This window comes from Acanthopagrus latus, chromosome 23 (genome assembly GCF_904848185.1).
Source record: "Acanthopagrus latus isolate v.2019 chromosome 23, fAcaLat1.1, whole genome shotgun sequence".
Lineage (NCBI taxonomy): Eukaryota > Metazoa > Chordata > Actinopteri > Spariformes > Sparidae > Acanthopagrus > Acanthopagrus latus.
Genome location: NC_051061.1, coordinates 14,821,786 through 14,844,051, shown reverse-complemented (window position 1 = coordinate 14,844,051; position 22,266 = coordinate 14,821,786). Strand labels below are relative to the sequence as shown.

Sequence of the window (22,266 nt, the reverse complement as noted above, 5' to 3'; positions counted from 1 at the left end):
TTTCTTTTTCTTTTCTTCTTCTTCTTTTTTTTTTTTTACTTTTCTCTGCTTTCATCCTGACAGACAAAAGATGTCGCACTAATGTCCTCTCTGGCAAGAGCTCGATGCCTCCGTAAACTGCGGCGCACACAAGTGCAGGAGAAAAAGGCAGAGAAATGAGCCTTTGCAAACACAATGTGTCCTGGTGGCTTGAAATTGCCTTGGCACGATCGATTTCGCTCAATCTTGCCATATTTTAATGTGCTAAACCAATGAAGCCAAGCCCTGACTTCAAATCTGTCAGCGTGCACGATTTTTTAATTCTCTTTCCTCTGCGCCGTAAAAAAAAAAAGGTGACACCGTTAATTATTACCTTTCCAAAGACGTCATCACAGCATCTCAGTGTCACACTTGCAATTTCCACCTATGCTTTGACGCTGTTTTCACAGTCGCAGCCTTTATTTTTCTCTTTTTTAATTTTGCTGTAACCCAGCAGGGGGTCTGTATTAGTAAGGCCTCGGAGAGCTGTTACAGGGTTTAATCTGAAGTGTTGAAAATAATACATGCCCAACCCTCCCCGGACCCTTTAAAAGATCCAGACATGAGAGTCTGAGCCAGGGTACCAGGATGGAAAAACTCTACGAGGGTAATAATCACTACCAGGGGCCCAATTTTCCCCAATATCTGCTCCTTATTTCAGCCCCCCTTATTTATTTGGATATAGGCCCTTTAAGTTGAATTTAATTTGAATCTGCTCTGCATTTTCTATGGATTGAGTTACAGGGCGCAGGACACTTTTGTTTCCACTTGCAAAAAAAAAAAAAAAAAAAAAGATTCCTGTCATCTCACGAAAAGAGGGGCTGCATTCACAAGCGGCGGGCGCGCTATCCGAGGGCCCAGCCATAAATCCCCGCTAAGCCGGGGAGCTTCCTGCGAGCGTCAGTGTCACTGTACTCTGTTGCTGTGGTGATCAGATTTATGACCTCGCACATGGTGTCAAAGAGGAAGCGTTTGGCGTCGGACCCGCTCGCAGACGCCCCAAAACACGCAGCGTAAGCACGGGGCTTGAATTCTCACAGACACACACACACACACACACACACACACACACACACACACACACACACACACACACACACACACACACACACCGAGGCTCATCAAGTCGGATCCAGTTGGTGGACGGTGCGGAGCAAAGAGTGTAAAGCAGACGAAAAGCAGAGAATCGCTGCGAGGCGTTGCCTAAATTACCCGCTGCCACTTCGGTCCACTCTCTTGCTCTCAGACGCAGAACAGATTGAGTTTTTTAGGCGGCCGTCTTTTTTTTTTTCTTTTTCCTTTTCCTTTTTCTTTTTCACAGCTTAGAGGAGGCCAGCGTAAAGCATGACTCACTGTCCACTTTCCTCTCTCCTGTGCTTTGAGGGACCAGAGGTGGTGCACTTACAGGTCTGAGCTCAGCTGGAACCGACGGCAATAAAATAAAAAAAAAGAGGGACGATTACACACATCATATACGCACATAAACACGCACTCACAACACATTACACGCAAGCTGCGGCAGAGAGTGGGCACACGGGCACCAACTGGAGAGAGCCATGGTGAGCGGGAAAAGGTGTGAGCAGGAAAAGTGGTGTGTGTGGGTGAGTGTGAATATGCGAGAGTGTGCGTGTGTATTTGTAGAGTTTTTGCAGTTGTGACAGCTGGGATGAAGGAGTGGAGGCGGCGTGTGTGATTGGAGGAGGTGCCAACGGAGCAAGTGTCTCTTTATTTTCATCGCACACAAGTGTGTCTGTGCGTGTGTGTGTGTGTGTGTGTGTGGATATATGTTCACGAACACTATGTACATCTGTGTTTGTGTCTGTTAATATCGATCCCCGTGGTCGTTTAGTCCGTATGCACAGAACAGATCTGATCTGTTTGACGGTCGCAATATGGAGCCGTCAAGCGACGCAGACAGAGATGTAAATGAGCCTCGTGTTTACATGATGCATCCGTGTTGTGTTGTTTCTTTTCGGGCGTTGTTTACACGGCGAAAAGGTCAATACGCCCAAATCGCGAAGAAAAAAACAAAAAGTTCTCACTCGCTGTTAGTTTTTATCTATGCATTCTGCTTTTGGTGTCACTTGCAAAAGTTTTGTGCAAAGCTAACAGTGCAATTCTGCAAAAGCACAGATTCTATCTAACTTTCTACAACATGCAATACAGTTGCAGTATGGCTGTAGGTTATAGGGAAAGAATATGGTTACATAAATGCTGATTGAGGCATGGTTAGGGTGAGGCCGGGCGATGAAAGAACCTAATCCAAGGCTTCACTGACATGGATACAAGAACAAAACTGACAAAGCATAACAGCACAATCTGTCCAAATACCAGGACAGCACACGCCCACAGTAACATGAACATGGAGAATATGCTATGATACAATGAACGCAAACATAATAAACTGACGAGACAAATTGACAGTGTTAATGCACTTCTGCATGTGGTTTGTCCAGATGGTGTTGCCATACCTAGAGACGGCTACTGACATCAGGTAGCGACAGACCTGCCCCCTCTCTCGATATGAAAAGCTCATATTAAGCGGACTAAAGCACAGTAAGTTTGTGTTGATAATACACTTATGAAAACATAATTATGAACATTTCTGCTAATAGTTCCACTTAGATCCTACACGCTGGACTATTTAATTACTAACTAACTAATTGCAGGTCTGTGACATGCTCCATCCACCACCCCGACCGTGCAGCTTCCACATGGGGCACACTGCTTCCAGACTCAGCACAGAAAATTGGCTTTGAATGTAAATCATGATGTGCAAAATCCTGTATTAAGGACAGCAGTCATGAAAAAAATTGCGTCTCCGTTGAAACGATGCTCTGGTTAATGCGGACAGTCCAGACTTCCCCCGTGGGCAGTTTTCACCTGGACGGTTTCTTTCACTGAAAGAGCTTTCGAGCTTAACATTAAACCAACTGCATGGCTGAAAAAAATTTCAGTACTTAGTAGTAGGAGTAGGATGCATGCAGAAATCTTAGCAGATTAAACCTAAACCATGTGCACGGTGAGAATTTTCTTGTAATATTGGTGAGCATGTCATTTGAGGTTTTGCATGTTTTTGCACCGGCGCTATCTGCTTACTTTGCATGTGATTGTGTCTGTGTGCGCGTGTGTGTGTGTGTCGCGTAGGTGAGGTCACTCCACCGAGCCACGGCAGCAGCTGCAGGGGAGGCAGGCAGGCAATGATGAGGTCATTCAGCAGGCAGGATTAAGGCCGTGACAACTGGCGCTGCGACCAGTGCCAGTGCTGACCGGGGCAGTTGTGCAGTGGGCACGGTGCTGCGGGCCCCGGCTCCACACCAGCATTACCCCACTGTTGTTTTTTCATTAGCTTGGTGCTGGCCCGGGCCACTTTGCAGCTCGCCAGGCCCACAGCGTGAACCCACAGTTGTTGCGGGGCTTTAGAGGCCGTCTTACTGCATCTCCCCCTCTCTCTCTCTCTCTCTCTCTCTTCGTCTCTGTCTGTGGTCACAAACTGTGACCGCCATCCTCACGGGGAATAAAGGATCAGGTTACGTACCAACACACTCGTTAACTCAATTATGCAAGCCCTTAACGCTTTGATGTGTAGCGATAACTCCAGGATTATTGAAGGGACAGATGCCATCTGACCACAGCGGAGCTTTGTTGCCACATGCCTCGGCTACGGCCGATGAAAGACGGACAAAATGGGACTGGTGAGGGTTCAGGAGAAGGGCCACTTATAACCTGAAAGGGTTGAAAGACAGGCGCAGGCGTGGGAGGTATCACATGAAAGCACGTCGCCGGCCTTCAAATGTGCGCTCGACATTCTGGGTGCGAAAAAGCTAAAAGTAGCTTGTAATGGATAAACCAGCTCCCCCTAAAAAAATTCACTTCACCTAACATCTGCTTAATAGATGAAGGAGTAACAGGATGTGCAACGTGTGGCTTTAAATTAGGTGATTCCAGTCTCCATTTTCGTTTTTTCTTTTTTTATGCACTTTAAATTCTCCACCTTCTCCTGCGAGATGATGAAAATGCATAAAAACACAGCCGCTCACCCTTCATTGGTTCCCACTTATTTTTCAGCGGCGCTTGGACGTAAACCTAAAACCATTAGCTGCACCACTGAGACCAATTAGCCAAAGCGTGGCCAAACAAACCTTCCCTCGCCTTTTACAACATGTTCTCTCATTCTACCCTCCCTTCTTACAGCCTTTCTCTCTCTCCCTCTCCCTCCTTTGTGACGGACTGAGACAGTTATTTAAGTGTCTTTGGCCTCTTCCGAGCTCCTGATAAGTGATTTATTCATCATAAGCATTTCTGATGCTTTGCAACTGTAGGGATGTTCCCTTACGGCCCGGAGGCCTGACATGTTGATGTCTATCTCCCACATAAGCTCCAGATGTGAACTCACTGGCTTGATGTTTGGTTGGAAGAGCTCAGCTGGAAAAACTTTTTTGTAGCCGCTGACCTGAAATATCCAACGAATAAAAGAGAAGATGGTGGGCGACGCCCTTCAGTTTTGCATTTGACACCGTTTTAAATCAGTCCCCGCCCCCCACAATACAACCTACCTAATTTTACTGAATCTATGTGAGATTAAACCACAGCAGTCTGAAGACAGTAAACCTTATCTCCCACTAGGTGGCAATGCAGTTGCAGACTGACATGATAGAAGGGAGACAAACACCTGTGGGATCACAACATCTCACTTCCCGCTCTCTCCCTGCTGTCCTCTAATGTGTCCCAAGTCTTTTAGAATGTGTTATATTGCCATTTCGAAGACAAAGAACAGGATTCACTTTTTATCAGGAAACAATTTGATTTGTGTTAAAGATAAAAGGATAATGAAAAGGAGGAGCTCCCCGAAGTCTGATTTCACTGAATGCAACTGTAACTGCATATTCTGCTGTTTAAGGGATCTCAAAACCTTTTGTCAGTATGTTAAAATGACGGTAGATTTTATAATATTCCAAATAGCTCCCACAGACCTGCTGCATCGAAGCCCAGATTAAGGCAATTTACAACACATTTCAATGTTACACAAATAACAAATTGTCATATAAAAGATATTTTATGAAAGCTGTGAGGTTAAAGCTGAAGTTGAAAGTTGATGGATGCAAATGTGGATCATGGAGAGTTCTCTCACCAGGCTAAATCATATCCAAAAGACATCAATTCAGCGTCTTTTGAGTAGCCAGAATGAAAGCTTTTGTGACGTCTTTTAAAACATTCGCTGTCGACGTCCAAGTGAAATCTTTGCAGGGTTCAAAGTGAAGTCATTTTAGACGTCTTTTCAGCTTCAATTATCAACGAGCGAAGGACATAGATGTCCTCTGAACTTTTGAAAAAGACACCGAAATGACGTCTGTGGGCTGTGTTTCGCTCGCGGGGCTGTTCCAGTGTCAGATCTCTTTAAGTCCACTTTCTTTAATTGTATTCAAAGTTCAAAAAAGACACAGTCAGACCAACTGGCACTAGATTGTAATCTATTTATTATTCATAGTTTTTAAAAACACTACCAACATATTCACCATTATAATTACATATTAAAATCTGATCCAACAATTAAAAGGTGTTTAATTAACACATAAGTTTAGTATACGACTTCCAAAAACATTGCTTGCTTTCCTTACAAACTCTTGTCAAGGAAAGGGACGAAGTTTAATGCCTAACACGCAACATTTCTTTGTAACTGCTTCTAACGTTTGCTAAATGACAGAGAGACCTACGGGAGAGATTTTGCATTTTCATGTTTCTTAAAATAGGTGTAGACACCCCGGCTTCCAGGTTGGGAGTATTACATAGATAAAATGACCAGTTCTTAAAAAAAAAACAATTATTATTATTATTTTTTTAATTTTTAAACTGAATATCAAACTGGACAGATGCATTTACACTTTTTACTGTGCTGGTCATTTGCATCTATATTAAATGTGCTCGAAGCTGTAATGTGCTGTGTAAAGATGCTGTCTCACACCTGCAGCTGAGTGACACTTACATATACAGAGAGACGGCCCAGAGTGTGGACGGTAATCATATGTGGTTGCAGCATTGATGTATACCACCTGCTCTGCCTGCATCATCATCCAATGGAGAGTGTGACCACGCTCATGAAATCTTGTGCTCATGTTACCAAGACAGAAAACATGGATAAGCACCGATACCCCCGCGGGAGATGAGAAGTTTTTCCCCTCTTGCACAATGCTGTCCTCACTCTTAACCATCACAATTACCGACCAATGTCTGAGCTGAGCGGTGAGCAAAGGCTCTTCGTGACCTTCTCACCTTTTCGGTTTTGAGTTCCTGTTCTTAAACTACGTCCAGAAGAACAATAAAAACACTGTTTGATGTTGTTCGAGAGGTCTCTTTTCTCAGTGTGCCTGGAAGTCCCCTTCTCCTCCTAACTACCACCAAATGGCGTCCTGTAATTCACAACGTGCATGTACATCATTTCAGAGCAGACTAAACCCAGAAGCCTGACTTTGGGATTTTCTCTGCCACATGAAAATGAATGCCATATTTAATGTTAATAAATGGCCAATAAAACAACAATAACAAAAGTAAACAAGTCGGTGTCAGAGATACATAAAATGAGGACTATAAATCAAAAGTATTGTTAGCCCCTGGAGTGCAATTGAATGGGATTTGGGACTTCTGTGGTTAACCATTGTCCGCAGCGTTTACTGGGATCTCACATGGGCACGGAGGAGACGATGAAAGAAGGAAGAAATGATGTCAAACTGGGCTAAAGTAGGTGCTGAGACCAGAGAAAAGAAGATGGGAAATAGAGGAGACAAAAAAAGAATAAAAAAGTATGCACAGGGAGAGACGAGCCTGGAACCAATAATCTGGTTTCTCTCGTCAGGCTGGGGGGGGGGGGCAAGTGAGCGGTGCCTGAGGACAACAGACCGCATCCTTCCTTCCTGCGAGGCAACATGGGGACAGGAAGGACCACCAGAGGGGGTCACTTGGCCAGCGATCCACTTCCTGTCAGGGTCACCAGGGATCAAGGGATAAGTATATCCAGGTCGCAGGAAGAGCCACCTGTCTGATTTTAAGCCCCACGATGTTGACCTCAATGGCAGCCAGGTGGGGATTAGATGCAGGGAGAGGGGGAGGGGCGCAGGAACAGGAGGGAGTCAAGGCATGAGGGGATGAGGTGGCATCATTCTGTGTCTTCCCTTCCTTCACAGGCTGGGAGTCCTGAGTTGAAAGAAAGCATATGGGTTTGGAGTCGAGGTAAAGAGACAATGTAACCCATCCATCTGACAAGATTTACTCAGATTTGCGATTGGATTGTTGGACAGGATTTTTGAAAAGTTGACAGCAGTCCAGTCGCCAGAATGAACTGTTGATGGCTAGACGAGATGGCTGCCAAGCAAAAGACATTTGTTTGAGGTTGCTCCAAGCCCCTTAACCCATAACCTTAACCCTCAACACTGACCCTCCACCCTAACCCTCCTCTCTAACCCTCAACCTCAACCCTAACCCTCAAGCCCAATCCTCGACTCTAACCCTCTCCCCTGACTTAACCCTGAACCCCTACCTTCAAACCTTGACCTAACCCTCAACCACTAAGCCTCAACCCTGACCCTCAAGCCTTGACGTGGTCCTCAGCCATCAACCCTGACCCTCAATCCAAACTCTGACTCTCCACCCTAACCCTCTACTCTAACCTTCAACCCTAACCCTATCCCTCTACCCTGATGAAACAACAGGACAGTTTCCAGGCATGTTTGTGGTGACCAAAACAGGTATTTTTATTAAGTCAAAACAGGATCCCTATATCCAACCAGACTGTAAGCACAACATCGTCACAACATAAATTGAAAATTGAACATAAACAAATATAAAGGTAAGCATATCGAACACACAATTTAACATCTGTGGTTTGTAGAAACGTACAGCGCCAACATTCATTCTGGTGACTTAGATGTTGACAGAGCATTTTTAACACTGACTCCTTGAAGATGAATTAAGGCCTGCTTTGTAACAAAATTATCATTCAAACATGCCCCCAGAATGCATTTAGGGAATTTCCAGAGTCATTGTTGATGTGAAGACAAAGGGGTTATACATCAAAATAATGTGAGCTGGGTGGAAACGTGCACCAAAGGACTGTGGCACTGAGGGCTAGAAAAGCGGACAAACTTTGCCACTGTGACAGGGAGAGGGAGGGGGGCGGGCTTTAGCCAGCTGAGGAGCATGTGTGTGTGCGTCTACGTGTGTGAGTGTTTGTGTGAGAGTGTGTTTGAGAGTGTGCCAAGCCGACCCAGAAAGCGCTGGCAATTTCCTTGAGATGCAGAGCTTCACCGCACTCCCCAGGGGGAGGCCAAATAAACCTCAGATGTGCGGCAGGATCTGTCCCCTCCTCTTTGTCTCTCCCCCCCTCTACCTCCAAAGACTACAGAAACACATTAGACCGAAGACGAAGAAAAAGAAGAAGAGAGGGATAAGAGGACAGGGAAGGGGCGAGGGAGGTGGAGAGGAAAGGGGGAGATTTCTGCTGTTTCAATTTTTTAACTCCTTCGCTGTAAGCTGTCATCGTAGCCCGCCCTGGGGAGGTTCGCAGATGTTTATCATGTACAAGAGGGAAGAAAAAAGGAATCATAAATTATTCCACGATGCATCCAAGGTCACAAGTTCAGACCCATAAAGTACACGAATAGCCCTGTGGAGTGTTATTCTGGAAGTAAACCCTCCATGTCGTAGGCTGTGAGATGTAACCTCACGAACCTGTCTAAATCACTTTGGAAAGGGGCAAACTGTGCCGGGAACAAGCCTGCCCCGAAACTTGTGACCGCATTGTTATCATGATTGCGTAAATGGACGTCCCGACCAACGCTGAACTTGTTTCTCATCTCAAATGGTTTAAGATGTATAAAGGCTAAAATGATGTTGTTTTGAGCATGCAAAGAGAAAAATACGATGCAATCACACCCACACAGCTATCAGAAAAGTTCTTGCCAGCACTTAACGGCCATTATCCTTTAAATTATGTTAAAAAAGGGGCCTCTGTCACACCCAGCTGCCAACCTCAATGTGTGCTCTTTAAGGAGTTTGGAAAACCCACCACACGACACCAAACCACGCACACAGATGCATACACACGCCGCTACCGCCACACCTTGCCCTGGAAGTCCCTTGGTAATATCTATGTGTCAACACACACCGCGGGTAAACAAATACACGCGCCACCAGGACCTTTAACTGTTTACCCACTGCTCATTACCTTCCCCCTGTCCCACGAGAGCTGCCTGAGTGGGCTGCTTCTATAGCTGAAAGCTTCTTTCATTCCTGTACTGAGATAATGTTTACATTAATGGAAGTATTATTGTTGGTGATTAGGGGTAGCGCGACATGGCCTCAAAACAGTAATAATAACTACTTTTTTAGGCTATATCCTGACATTTTTTAAAATCTCCTCAAAAGCCTTGGACTCAGCAAAAAACCAGAACATCACAATATTTTTCACCATATTGCGACAATATTGTAAGGATGACTTTTTGGTTCTTTTACAAAATGTGAACAGAATTATAATTTTGATAATCATCAGTAATGTTGATGTAATGACTCGGTGGGTAAACGCAAACAAGGTTCTGTTATCACCGTGTGTTTGTTGGGTGGTTTGTCAGCATGATTTCACAACGGATTTCCAAGAAACTTGGATGGAGGATGGGTCTCGGCCCAGAACAGACCCCATTAACTTTTGATGTGGAAGAAAGAATTGATCCAGTAATTATTTCTCACTTCCCTTAAGTAAAATTCTACAACCTGGATTTTGGAAACAGGAACAGACAGCACTTACACCACAATATGATATAATAACATCTAAACAAAATAAGAACCAACAGTCTCCTTTTGTACTCACTCAAACATATCAGCTTAATACGGCTTAAACAAGGTCCATCCATTGTTCCCTGAGAAAATATACATCTGTCCCTTTACTTGCACCAAAAGTTAATGGGGTCCATCCAAGCTTTGTGAGAACCCATTCAGTAGTTTTTGTGTAATCCTGCACAAACAACAATGGACACTAATGAAAACATCATTGTACTATGGAGCTATAACCAACAGGTCGATATCTTATGTGTAACTGAAGAAGCACATACAGCAGAAGTACCAAATTCAATAAAAAAATGTGCACTGCATTAACATCAACAAGTCTGCTAATGGCCATATACCGCATATAGACATACAGTGTTGTGGAACAAAGCCATAAATATTGTTCCAAGATGGAGGAAATCAATCCAAGAGGGGTAGTACACAGTACGTACAGAAAAATGGCAGCGCGGAACACACATATGGATTATCATCTGTTCGCAATATCCCCCTAGATTATCCTTACGTGCAACAAGAACTCTGTCATATGTGCTGTCACATGTCCAGAAAACACAGAGCAATGTTTTCCTTCATGTTAAGGGCTGATAATAACGCATAATCAGACCGAACTGTCATATTACTGGAGAAATAAAGAGGGATGTGGGTTTGGATTCAGGCTAATCTTCTTGTCTTTGCACCTTCGTAACTGTTTGAATACTAACAATGTACAGCTTGACTCCAGCCTCAACCAACAAGCAGCTCTAGGGGAGGAAGCGATGAATGAAGATGGTCGGTAGCTGTTATTTTCTAACTCCCTTTCATGCTTTTGGGCCTTTAAGTATGCGTCATCGGTGTCCATTTGTTTTTCCAAGACATCAGTTTGTAGTGTAGGCTCTGCTGCCACCTCCATGGTTTCCAGGCTCAGCCTTCCAACACTGCCAACCGTTTTTTCTACAATTTGATCATCCTCCTGCGTTCCCAGCCTTTGGCCAACGCCGGCCAATATACTGTTAAAATAGGCTCCCTCGTTATTCTCCCTTCATCCACGCAAGTCTGGAAAGTCCAGTTTTGTTATTGAGGCAATCATTAAATGCCACTCCTGTAAACACGTATCCTCAAAAACATTGTGCACTCGCCTGAGGAGACTAAGCAGGCTTCCCACAGATCCCAAAACCAACTTACAAAACCACAGCAGCACCTCAACCCCAACTGGCGCTACCTTTATTTTCCCTTTTCGACTTTTTCTGTTTTCGCAATCATCATTTAACAAGTCTATAAGCTGCACCAACAGCCAGGCTTGTGGCTAGATACGAGCATGTGATGGACGTGGGGTTGCTCTTGCCATACCCAGACTACTGGGCTCACAGTGGGGAAGTATCCGTTTACCCCGGGTCTCCCCCACTCATTCTCACTCTGGAAGGATGCCTGTAAAGCCAAAGAAGGGGGGGGGAATGGGGTGGACGTGTTTCCATTACGACTATTGCGCCCCCGAAACACTAGAAGTCTCATTTTGGGGATCCAATTTTATTAAATCAACTGTGTGACAACGTTGGGTTGTTTCCACAACATGAGCAGGTACGGTGGGTGTGAGGTGCACAGACAAAGTGCTCTTTGAGTGCTGCGGTCAGGCGCTTTGCCAGACACCTTTCCACACCTAGCACTTGGGGAGCCTAATTGAGAGTATGGGCTGAGCCTGTCGTTGCCTTTACCATTATTGCACTCAACACATGGCCAAGAGGCTCTGATAGCTGTAACAATGTTGCTACCAAGGACTCATTTCGTGTGTGTGTGTGTGTATGTGTATGTGTGTGTGTATGTTTATAGGTAGGCTGGTTGAATGTTTTTGCCAGTGAGCAGGAATCCTGCCGCTGCATAAATGTTCTGACAACGATTTTACGCTATTAAAACCCCGGCCGCACTCGCTTAATGATGAAATATCCAGACTGAAATATGAACGGAAAAACAGGTGACAGGTGTGTGTCTGAAAACCAGCAGCGGTGTGTGCATGTGTGTGTGCGCACGTTTCTTCAGGAAAAGCAAAGCGAGACAAGAGAGCGAGCAAGTCCTTTCACCCCTGTAGAATAATTGAGAGGCTGCAAATCATGATGAGAGCTGAAGCAAATAAATAAAAGAGAGATTATTTATTTGATTTCGGGGAAGCCGGAGCAATAACTCATGTCTCATTGGAGTTGGCGCCGGTGGTGCTGTGGTTTCCAACATGCTTTGAGCCTCCTCCCCACCAAGCTCAGCTCTGCTCAGACTCAAGACTTAACTTACAGCAAAACATACAACTCCTTACATCATGTAACGCACAGTAGAACAACACAACGTTTAGTTTCTTTAGAATTAAATGAAACAAATGTTGTGCTTATGGTCTAGTCAGGTTTCGGCAATAACATTTAGTTAGGTTAGGGTTTGAATAGTTCCTGTATTGGTTAACATCATTCTTAGTAGCATTCTCAGAAAACAGGTTTAGGCACAAAATCCATAGGGTTTGGAAAAGATCATGTATTGGTTTGCCTGGCTCCGAGGTTTAAGGGTTAGTGTTAACCCTTTAGCCACAAACATGGCTGGAATTTGCGGCCGACCTCTCATTAAAAATACCCTGTTTTGGGCAGCAAATTCTCCCGATGTCACATCAAAAATGTCTGGTTTTGTTGCCACTACCAACACTGTGTTATGTCCGGACATCTCATTCCCAGTTTGACAAATACTGATGCTTTTGGATCGTTGGCCAGCCCGGCAGACCAACCCGAAGAGCCATTATTTGACGAGTTGTGAAGAAAAAATTTACCTTCAATGTGGTTGGCAGGAACGTTCAAAGCCAACAATTTATTCTTGCAGCTTAGCTGGGGTTGTAGCAATCTAACTGTTAAGTTTAAGATATAGCAGAGAATTAGAACTGTGCAGATTTATCCCACTATTTGTGCAGGGAAACAACTCGTTTTTTTTATCAAGAAATACAATGCATCAGAGGAGGATAACGATGAGAAAGAATGTGATGGTTCAGTTAAGCCTCTTCACACTCCTCTCCTCACGTTCTTACATGCTGTCTCTCTGCAACAGGAGGTCTGGGAAAAAATCACTTTTACTTTTGCTTGGATCCCAATCCCATCCCTCCTTCTCTGGCTGTTGGATTGCCAGCTGAACAGCGTTCAGGGCGGCTGCCATTTTGGCAGGGTGAGTCTTTTCCCTTACATAGTTATTAAAGCCTGATTTTCCCCTTGGCCCGGGTCTCACGAAACAAGGTGTGCTCGCTGAATGGATAGGCCCTGAGCAATCTGGGCCCGATTCAAAGGGGGAGTGCTGAGATGTATGAGAGGAGCTGGCTGGAAACCAATGTCATGTCACAGCCAGATTTGATTATGGTAATCTGTATTAATTTGACCACAGGTACATAAATACAGATTAGGACAAGCCGTCTCTGGCAAAAGCATCCACCCACCAACCCACACATGTACGCAGCGCATACTCCGGGCTCCAACATATGGAAATACCTACAGCGATATGTGATGGAAGACAACAAGTTCACAAATTAGCTTGTGACAGGCTTCTCAAGCTCATGTGGTGGTGTCAGGCTGCGTCACATCACATGCTCGATGGAAGCGAACAACCAAAAAGAGCAGTTGCCGTGGTGATACGTCCGCGCAGACACTCGCAAAGAAAGCCCACACAGGAAAACAGACACACACGCACATGGACACCCAAGAAAACACACTTGGCTGCAAGCGTAGACCAAATGGCGATACTTCCCTGGGTGAGACAGCACTCTCTGGCCTGTGGGGCTAACAATAGGATCCATTCTGCAGTGTCCCCTCGGCACTGTTTACAATCCTCCCTCCCCTCCCTCCATGCTTATGACTCATGACCTCGGGGCAGGGGTAAGTTAGGGGTGAAGGTGGTGGGTGGCTTGAAGGGAGGGAGGGAATGATGCTGTCACTGAAGAAGCCAAGACGACAACATGATCGCGGGGTTTGAACTCTCTCTGCCGAACCCGCAACAACATTAAAACACTTTCACCAGAATGAAAAAAAAGGAACACGCCAAGAGTGAAAGCACTTCTATGAAAAACTGTCCTCCAACGGCACATGTTGTGTCACTCACTGTCGGCAAGCAATGCTTTCATCAGCCAGCATCCGTCGTGTCCCTCAACTCATGTCCGTCACGTTTTGGACGGATGAGGGATCGTTCGCCAGGCGGCATTTGCTGCCTCAGCGAGCGCGCCAGGAGAGCTTTGAACATGTGTTACCGTGAAAAGACATTCCACATTAGGGCCATTAGAAGTGCCATTATGGTAAGTGTGCCACAGCTCCCTCTCAATCAAAGAAGACGTCTCAAATAAAACCCGCCGTATCGCATTCCCCTTTCGGAACACTTTAAATAGGCTACAGGACTGTATAGCCGTCTGAGGTCGCGCATGTATCACTCAGCTGGAGGACTAAAGGGAGGGTGGCACGAGGCCAAGCCCAGTTGAGGGGGAACGTGTGTGGGGATGTGGGGGTCCGGAGCAAAAGGCTCGAGCCGGAGCACACAGATGTGGAGGCACTGACGGATGTTTCAGGGACAGATGCGAGCTTCGCTTGAACATGTGCAGCTGTGTGGACGTGCACACGTGGGTCATTGCACTTTTGTGTACAGTATTTGATTGCAGTCACATTTACAGTATATTAATGTGTGATTTTGTTTGTGTGTGTCAGTCGGCATTTGTTTCTCAACTCTGTTCTTGGGTCTGTTTTTTTGATTCAAGAAACTTTCAGTATTTAATGTTTTCTTTCTATTTGTTATAAAAATGAGTTGGATCTCTAGAAATTACCTTCCATTTTAAATAGGTTTATTTAGTTAAAGTTCACTCATTGCAGCTTTAACATCAATACGCTGGCTTCATCGTATTGTTTAAGTGTTGTGTAACCACGCTCCGTGGTGATTCCCTGATGAAAAATAAAGTTGAACGATTAATTCATGAACAAACTGTGGTAACAGATGACAGCGAATGACGCATGGCAGTTAAGTGAAAGGGACTCAGAGGGGTTTCGCAGGTATCAGAGCTCCGACAGCTCGCTGCCTTTTGTCGCAGCTCGGCGCGGCACAGACGGACAACAAAGCTACCGAGTGAATCACAGTGTGAGCAGTATCCGCACCCCGCTGAGAAAGTGTGCGCATGTGTGATTGTTGTAATCAGTTTGTGTGGGTTACTGCGCACACATCTGACTGTGTGTGTGTGTGTGTGTGTGTGTGCGTGTGCATGTCCAAGGCGCTCTTGCTTCCATGTGTGGTTGGAGATGACGCAAGTCTTGCTGGTACAAGCTGGTGCAGAGCTCAGCGAGGGCCTAATTGAACCGCCTGCTTCGGCTGCCTGATTACAAACAGACCCAGGTGAGTGTGTGACAGCGACCCTCCCTCCTCCTCCTCCTCCTCCTCCTCTTCCTCCTTCACTCACTCCCTGCTCTGACCAACTCACTCTAATGAGTTTTGAGACCAATGTCATGCACGCCGCTCACTACAGTGCTAATGATTACAATTTGTCCAGCCGTCTGATTAAGGAAGTGGCTATTAGAGTGCCGTGCCACACTTAAAATCCTCCCCCACTGGCTCGGCATGGAGAGTTTTATGGCCACAGCCGATGGAGTGTCACTGAGGAATAGCTCTGCACCATCAAAGCTCTAATGATCCTTAATAGCATATGCATGTATTTTACAACTGCGCTGCTCATAGAAAAAAAAAAAAAAACACAATTATATGTAATATCATTCACAAGGTGCAGTAAAACATATGCATTTTGGAGGGAGGAGCTTAGACTGTGGTGTTAGGCACCCAGACAGGAAACAAAACCGATTTTTACAGGTCGAGGGCACCCAAAAGTAATTACTTATAACATAAGTTGAGGCCTGTAATAAACAATTACTTGGATTACACCAGCGTAGTGCCTCATAAACACTACAGCTCTAAACTACACCTGAGTTTTCAGCCTGTCTGCTGGCTGAGCCAACAACACACTACCTCATAGGGGAACCATGTCTGACAGCTTGGCGGCCCTCCAACCAAGCGAGTACAGTTTTTTTTTTCTCAAATGCCCTCACCGCGTTGTGTTTTATTATTATTATGGAAATGGGAATAAGGAGCTGAGATACATGAAGAATGGGCTAGAGATTGGTAACAGACGGCAGCAGGGCAGACTTACACAGAAAGTAAGGAGAAGCGACAGGTTGGGGCAAAGACAACTGCACCGGCAAACTGGTGTGACAGTAAGAGACAAAGATCTGTGACTCATGATGCTCTTTCAAAGACTTGATGATCTCTAACTAATAAAGTACAGACCATGCGGTTCCCCCTATCCAGTACAAATGTTCTGTTCCTCTTTCCCCTAAAGGCAAATAAGATAAATGGATGGACTCTACAGAACACTAACCCCCTCTGAGGAGATCTCGCTGAGCGACTGAACGCTTTCCATCACTCTCTTTCTCTGCTTCTCTCTTTCACTCCTGCGTATTCCTGCTCTCCTCTCTGCTCTCTGCTAAATCTTTCCCCTCTTCTGATCTCAGGCCTTCTACATCTGTAGATCGATGAAATGAGAGCAGATGAAGCAAGGGAAAACAAGTGCAAACGAAGATTAAAGGCAGGGGTGTAGTAATATTCGTTGAACATATGATACGCATATAGTTAAGTGAAAGCTGGTTCCGGAGGTTATGTAATCACTGTTCCTACGGTGGTACAGCACATTAGCCAATAACTTATATCTGACCACACAATTAAATGTTAATAACTCATTGTATGTGTAGTGTCATCGTGTTGAGAATATTAACATGGCTGGCAGCCAGACATCTGGCCAAGAAGTATTAGATGTTATCATAGATGTGGTGGGTTGTTATTAGCAAATGACCAAAAGTATTTTGGTTTGTTTTTGTCTGTTAATGTTTTAATTAACTTACTTGTGCCTTGAAATTTATAGACGCATTACAATCTGTTCTTTTTTCTGAAGTTGCAGTGCAGCCAGAGGTCGAGCTCATCTAACAAGCTGGCATATTAAAATTTAGCTATGCTAGCTGTCATTTCCAGCAGGCATTTTTTGGAGACAATAATGAATTAAAGGATGTTTTTCTGTCTTTTTCCATCTTTGCTGGTCAACGTTAGCTAGCCATAGTCTGGTGAAAGCAAAATCATTCACTTTGGTGCTCAATGGCTTTTATGGATCCCACTGCTTTACTTGCAAGACCCATCCTACTCCGCCTCTAAATGGTTGCCTTTGTTTTCTGCTCGATTGATTCAATCTGTTGGGTCACACAGGAGCTTTGGTTATGTCTGTGATTCTTGCAGTTTTGATCGGGTGGTTGAGTACCTGCAACACACCAACCTCTCCTGGTCTGCTGCTGCTCCTCTCGTCCTCCTCACGTAACTCATTTGCCGCAAGAGTGTCTGTTCTACCCACAAGACCAGAGAAACTGCAGCTGCGACAGCCAAAGAAGTTGGTATGTTAACCCGGGGAAACTACGGCTTTACCACTTTTCCCACTTTCTCCCATTGAAAAAACATTGTGGATGTATTTAGCAAGGGGTACCAGGACCACAGAGCAGTCTAGGCTTTGGGTCTTCTAAGAAAACAAGTGAGATCTAAGAATGCAGAAAGCTCTGCCAACTTTTGAGGTGGAATGATTTATTGCATGGCACTCACTGCATGAGTTGAAAAGAACAGCACACCTTCGATCTTGGTATGACAACTTGGACCGCTCTGTTTGCTTATATTGGCTCTCTTGCATGCTTTGGTGATTATTGGATCTTCAAAGTGCTTAAAAAAGATGCATTTCTATGAATTTTTATGTGAACTGTAAATATTCTATTTCCTCACGTGGAGAGAAAAAAAAGTGTTGGAGCGTCATTCCCGTGCGCTCTGGCAGCTACACCTGTGACTCGAAGTGTTTCTCTTTGATAACAAATCAGCACCTTTGTAGCCAGAAATGCATTCCTCATTCCGCCTTTCCTTGCTTTCCTCTATCCTTCCCTCTTTTTTTTTTTTCCTTCTCTGGCCCGCTTCCCGGCCTCTGCCGGTAGGCGTAATGCTGGAACGCTCTCCTCCTCTCTGCGTCGTCTCTGCTCGCCTGTTAGCCCCGAGCCCAGCCCGGCAGCAAAAACAGGCCAGCACCCCGAGACGGAGCCAGGCGGAGTGAGATTAACATGAGCCTGGAGTCATTATACTGTTCATGAGCCGTGTCCAAAGCAACAACTTTTATAGCACCTGTAACACACCAGCTAATCTGTCTCACACCCCTGACCAAATAAACACAGCCAACGCCACTGCAAACACACACACTCACACACACCAGACTAATGCTGGCTTCGCACATAAGCAGCTCTAATTTAGGCCTTTAGTGTTTGTTGGTAGTTTAAAAAGCAGCTACTGAGGGTGAAGTGAGTCAGTTTATGGCTGATTATATGTTTACTGACCTTTGACTTACAGGAGGGCTCCTTAATGGGCAAATAGCCGCAGCAGGATTGCATGCAGACACATTACGTGGACCGGTCTCCGTCTCCACCAGCACACCACCACCTCTGTCTTACCCATCAGTCAATGCCAGGACTAATCAGTCGAAATAAATCCAATAAAGCAAAACGCAGACCCCGACATTTAATTACAGGAATTGGGATCCTGGAGGAGAGCGCACTGCCAACACACATACTGGTCCCTTTATTGACAAGCATAGTGCACTAGTTCCAGCCTCTGTGATTATACAATTTAACTGTATTTAACCACATTAGTAGAATAGTGTGCACTACCGGGAGTGGACATAATGCTCGGGAAGAGGAGATGTATATAATTGAATAATTTTTGATTCACTGCGCTGATAAGGAGTGCAGAAGAGGAAGCGAAAACTCTCAACGTTGGTTGCAATCCCGTACCATAGTCTTCTCATTAGTGGTTGTCAAAGAAAGCCTTGTGGAGGGGTTTGCCCTGAGCCGGTGACTGCTGCCCTGTGAGTGAGAGGACAGGAATCATGGTGTTCCCAGGGAAGCTGCGGGTCAAAAGATCACCAGTGATTGAGGTGCTCATGGTGTTTGAAAAAGGCTCGCACTTGGTCGAAAAACTTGGCAAACAAAAAGTGAATTACAATGCAATAATTTAAAGTCAAAGTGACATTCAAATGTAGTGTTTCTTCAAAATCTGTTTCTGCAGTATTCAGCCTACTTGGTGATTTTTGTAGCGGCTCATTTGATTTTTTTTTTTTTTTTTGAGAATAGAAGTTTTGATTATTTTTCTGAAAATGCCACGGCCTCTGTGTTCGCCAGTGGGCATGAACTTTTGGTTCCAACTGACCAAATTTGTGCTGCTTAAGTTGATTAGTCCAATATTTGTGTTGGCGGGCACTAGGATTGTGACGTCAGGCCTGTTATTCGCAGAAGCACGTAAGCAGCTGGGCACTGATGTTAGCTGTTGCTCGTCCCACCCGTTATTTAGGCACATAGCTACATTACTCCATGACTCTGTAGGCTGCTTTACTCCCTGTCATGATTCAAATCACAGGGTAATGTGTGAAATTCTAATGTTACAGGACTACCAGCTGCTGTTTGGTAACTGACAGAGAGACAGCTAATACAAGTCAGACCTCCTCCTTTCAACAGTGTGGGACAAACACAGCACAATGTGTTAGCGGGTTGCAGTAAGATGCTAAAGTTAAAGTTGCTAAAGTTGCTAAAAAAAAAAGGTCAGAGGTCTTAAACTACTAGTGGTACCACAAACGCATTGTATAAAGGGGGAATCAGAGCTAGTGTTAGCGCTCTTTTCAGTGGTGGACCACGACAACTGAGAGTGTCAAACCCCCAAATGTCAGCTGACCAACTGCCAAGAGGCCTGAAGCTAACTTGCTGTTTTCACATGTCAAAAAATTGTTTATTCAGCCTTTTCTAGTGTGCCTGAGTGGTGGGGCGGGTATATGTTTATGGAATGAGATAACATAATATATTTTTATATGTCTAAGTGTTTAGGCATGTGTCTATAAAACTATATATATATATATATATATATATATATATATATATATATATATATATATATATATATATATATATATATATATATAATATACATATATACATATGTGTGTGTGTATATTGTTGGTAGATATTTAGACAGAGATATTATTTTTAATTTATTGTATTCGCAATTGTTAATTTTAACGCAGCTTTTACCATTCTTATTTTGTTTTTGTGCTTAGCCTCGTTTCTGTTTTTGTTAGATTATTTGTGTACACCTGTTTAAAACACAACTGATGCCTGTGAAAGAAATAATAATTAAAAATTTCAACCGAAAAAGACCCCCCATTTTTAAAAAAAAAAAAAAAGTGTTTTTCCTCATTTCTGTTAAACTTTAAGAGCAGCCTGTCAGTTAAGTGAGGCTACTTTTGCCCTTGCAAGTGTTAGTAATGCAGTCCCACCCACACTGCTGCGTAGAAAGCAAGTTCAAGACAGTTCCAAAGAAAAGTGTTGCTTCACACTCACAAATATAGATACTTTAAACTCGTCTGGGAGTTTTGAAAAATTCCTTCCTTTCGCACAAAAAACAGTCCGGCACAAACATTTTGGCTAGCACCTTCTTCACTGTGATCCTGAACTCAGCAAAAGGGAAAAAGCCAAAATAAAAGCTGTGAGACGGTGATGAGAATGATGTTACAACATGATTGCGCTGATGAGGCTTCTCAGGCCCCTCGAGAGAGAGGAGCAGAGAGGCCCCTGCAGGCGGAAGTGTGGGTGATCAGCCGACAGACAAGGACATGTGGTCGGGGTCGAGGGTCACCTCACCCTCATCTCGGCTCCCCCGCACCGCTGCTCACAGGAAGTCCGAATCAATGCACACACAAACACGCAGAGGAGAGCGTGCACATGTAGAGACATGCACAGGCGCAACACAGCGAGGGGAAAAAAAAAAAAAAAAAAAATCCTGGTTGCTGCTCCGGGGCTGACCCAGTAACAGTCCCCCCGTAGCAGCCGTGTTCTCAGCGCAGTGATGACCTGCTCCTGGAGCTCGTAAACACAGGCCACCCAGAGAGAGAGAGAGGTAGGCGGGGGGGTGGAGGGGACCTACACTAGCCTGGAGGCTGCTCTCCACTGGCCAACTGTCATGTCCTGTGACCTGACCTGCTGGACCTAAAGTTGGAATAACACACACACACACACACACACACACACACACACACACACACATACACACGCACACACGCACAGCTCTCACACATACACAAGGAAATCCAACTCAGTCAGGACGACAGATTCTGTTACAGACGCCGCTAAAGGTGTTTTTCTGGGGATAAATCACAGAACACATGACACCGAGAGTTTCTGCAGCGACGGCTCTGGTAGAAAAACACGCGTGAACGATTCAGTTTCACAGCTTGATGAGGAAGAGCTTCAGCTTTACAAACTCGACAGGTCAGTATGACAGGTGGTGCAGGCGATGGTTCCTCCTTGGATGCTCATGCAAATATCCCGTCAGGTGAAGGAGGAAGTGCACCTGCTAGCGGGTTAACCTCTGGCCTGTATTTGCACACTGTTGCTTCTGCTTGCCAGCAGGGCAAACCGGGCCTGATGAGCTCACTGTTGGTTTGTTTGCCAGACACTAACATGATTTATTTGCATAGCTGAGCGCGTAGCCGGGTCGTGTTTTTTTTTTTTTTTTTTTTCACTCCTCGTGCTCACTAAATGTCTTATGTTACAAGCTGCAGTGAAAATTGGGTTCAGCAGCAAGCTGCACACCGAAGCACAAATGAGCTGCAACTGCAGAAGAAACGAATGACAAATGTTCTTTCAGCTTACAAAAACGTCCACAAATGGCTCCTTTCAACCAAACTTTTTTGCTTGTCCAGAGTTTGCAAACAGAGGTTTCTGTGGGACAGAGCATTGATTATGCGCAGGATGTGTTTGGTACTGAAAGATGTTGGTGGGGTCGGGGGGGGGGTGTTAGATGAAAAAACAGTGTGATGACTGTTCAGAATCCCACCCCAGACACAGACTTTCATTAATGAGTGGAGGTCTGGTCATGAACTTGTGGCCTGGTCAAATAATGAGCGTGCTTGTGGCTGCGCAAAGGAGAAAAAAAAAAAAAACTTCTCTCACTTCTCATCAACTGAATGCAATGTGTTATGTTGCTGCTGATTTTCTGCTCTTGATTTAACTCATCAGTGCCTCAGCAGATGTGTGCGTTTGGTTGTGCGAAGCGCCAGATGTGTCGGGCACCTGTAGCGTGCTGTCAACGCCGAAGAGAGAGCGCCCCGGCGGCGGCGAGCGGGACAGTGGGGCTTGTCCGGGCAGACACAGATGCACAGGGTCACACAGGGCGGCCATTGTGCAGACACCATTTCTGCACAGACACACACACACACACACACACACACACACACACACACACACACCTGGGATGAGAGGCAGCAGCAGAGTGCCACTGTGTTGAACTGAATCAGAG

The 22,266-nt window shown here is 45.0% G+C and overlaps 2 long non-coding RNA genes across 2 annotated transcripts in view; one reads left to right on the top strand and one right to left on the bottom strand.

Moving 5' to 3' along the window:
- The first annotated feature begins 976 nt into the window (after positions 1 to 976).
- LOC119014472 lies at positions 977 to 4,704 on the top strand. The gene is made up of 3 exons (XR_005072976.1): positions 977 to 1,031; positions 2,475 to 2,574; positions 3,166 to 4,704. It is a non-coding gene; the product is annotated as an uncharacterized LOC119014472 (long non-coding RNA).
- Positions 4,705 to 5,478: 774 nt separating this feature from the next.
- The window catches only part of LOC119014473, a 60,397-nt gene continuing 43,609 nt past the window's right edge, over positions 5,479 to 22,266 (bottom strand). Inside the window, exon 2 of the long non-coding RNA XR_005072977.1 lies at positions 5,479 to 7,206. This is a non-coding gene — a long non-coding RNA (uncharacterized LOC119014473). The remainder of the gene's footprint in view (positions 7,207 to 22,266) is intronic.